Here is a 1726-nt window from a genome sequence, read left to right on the forward strand (position 1 = left end):
ATATATAGCCAAGGTGATAGATGTTAGAATCTTGTTTAGGATATGTTATATGGCAATAGTGACTGGATGGCATTCCTGTGATTACATTATGTTATATAATACTCCATCTTAGCTGACTGGAGAGAGACTCCCTTGCTGGCTTTAAAGAAGTAAGCTATTGAAGAGTAATGTTACAGAGCAGAGAGTGAGGAGGCTGCATCTGGCTCCCGCTCTCACAGCCATTGCAGTACATTGAGCTCCATAGAGACCACGCCAGGGCAAGTGAGAGCCAGAGGGGCACTGGGCGACTCTGTGCCTCACTGAGGAAAAATAACTGAACGTGGGCAAAGGAGATCCTAAGAAGCCGAGAGGCAAAATGTCAGCATATGCATTTTTTGTGCAAACTTGTTGGAAGGAGCATAAGCAGCAGCACCCAGCTGCTTCAGTCAACTTCTCAGAGTTCTCTCAGAAGTGCCCAGAGAGGTGGAAGACCATGACTGCTAAAGAGAAAGGAAAATTTGAATATATGCCAAAGGCGGACAAGGCCCATTATGAAAGAGAAATGAAAACCTATATCCCTCCTAAACGGGAGACAAAAAAGTTCAGGCCGGGCGCGGTGGCTCACGCCTGTAATTCCAGCACTTTGGGAGGCCGAGGCTGGTGGATCACGAGGTCAGGAATCCAAGACTACCTGGCCAAGATGGTGAAACCACCTTTCTACTAAAACTACAAAAATTAGCCAGGCGCAGTGGCAGGCACCTATAATCCCAGCCACCCAGTAGGCTGAGGCAGAAGAACCACTAGAACCCGGGTGGCAGAGGTTGCGGTGAGCAGAGATAGTGCCACTGCACTCCAGCCTGGGCGACAGCATGAGACTCCGTCTCAAAAAAAACAAAAAGAAGTTCAAGGATCCCAACGCACCCAAGAGGCCTCCTTCAGCCTTTTTCCTGTTCTGTTCTGAGTATCGCCCAAAAATCAAAGGAGAACATCCTGGCCTGTCCATTGGTGATGTTGGAAAGAAACCGGGAGAGATGTGGAATGACACTGCTGCAGATGAAAAGCACCCTTATGAAAAGAACGCTGCGAAGCTGAAGGAAAAATATGAAAAGGATATTGTGCATATCAAGCTAAAGGAAAGCCTGATGAAGCAAAAAAAGGGAGGTGTCAAGGCTGAAAAGGCAAGAAAAAAGAAGAGGAGGAAGATGAAGAGGATAAGGAGGAAGAAAAAGATGAAGAAGATGAAGATGAAGAAGATGATGAATAAGTTGGTTCTAGTACAGTTTTTTTTTTCTTGTCTATAAAGCATTTAACTCCCCCTGCAAAAAACTCACTCCTTTTAAAGAAAAAAATTGAAATGTAAGGCTGTGTAAGATTTGTTTTTAAACTGCACAGTGTCTTTTATTTTGTATAGCTAACACACTGCCAAATGTGTCTTTAGATAGCCCTCTCCTGGTGGTATTTTCAGTAGCCACTAACCTTGCCTGGTACAGTACGGGGGTTGTAAATTGGCATGGAAATTTAAAGCAACTTCTTGTTGGTCCACAGCACAAATTAGTTATATACAGGGATCGTAGTTTTTTCATCTTCAGTTGTCTCTGATGCAGCTTATACAAAATAATTGTTCTGTTAACGGAATACCACTTTGTAATTGCAAAAAATAAAAAGTTGCAGCTGTTTTGTTGACATTCTGAATGCTTCTAAGTAAGTACAATCTTTTACTAGGAAAAAAAAAAAAAGAAGAAGCTAT

At 43.0% G+C, this 1726-nt stretch overlaps 1 pseudogene; it reads left to right on the top strand.

Annotated features, from left to right (window-relative positions):
- The first annotated feature begins 313 nt into the window (after positions 1-313).
- On the top strand, positions 314-1243 carry LOC108541839 (high mobility group protein B1 pseudogene; annotated as a pseudogene).
- Positions 1244-1726: the final 483 nt, after the last annotated feature.

This window comes from Rhinopithecus bieti, unplaced genomic scaffold, assembly GCF_001698545.2.
Source record: "Rhinopithecus bieti isolate Rb0 unplaced genomic scaffold, ASM169854v2 scaffold_21117, whole genome shotgun sequence".
Taxonomy (NCBI): domain Eukaryota; kingdom Metazoa; phylum Chordata; class Mammalia; order Primates; family Cercopithecidae; genus Rhinopithecus; species Rhinopithecus bieti.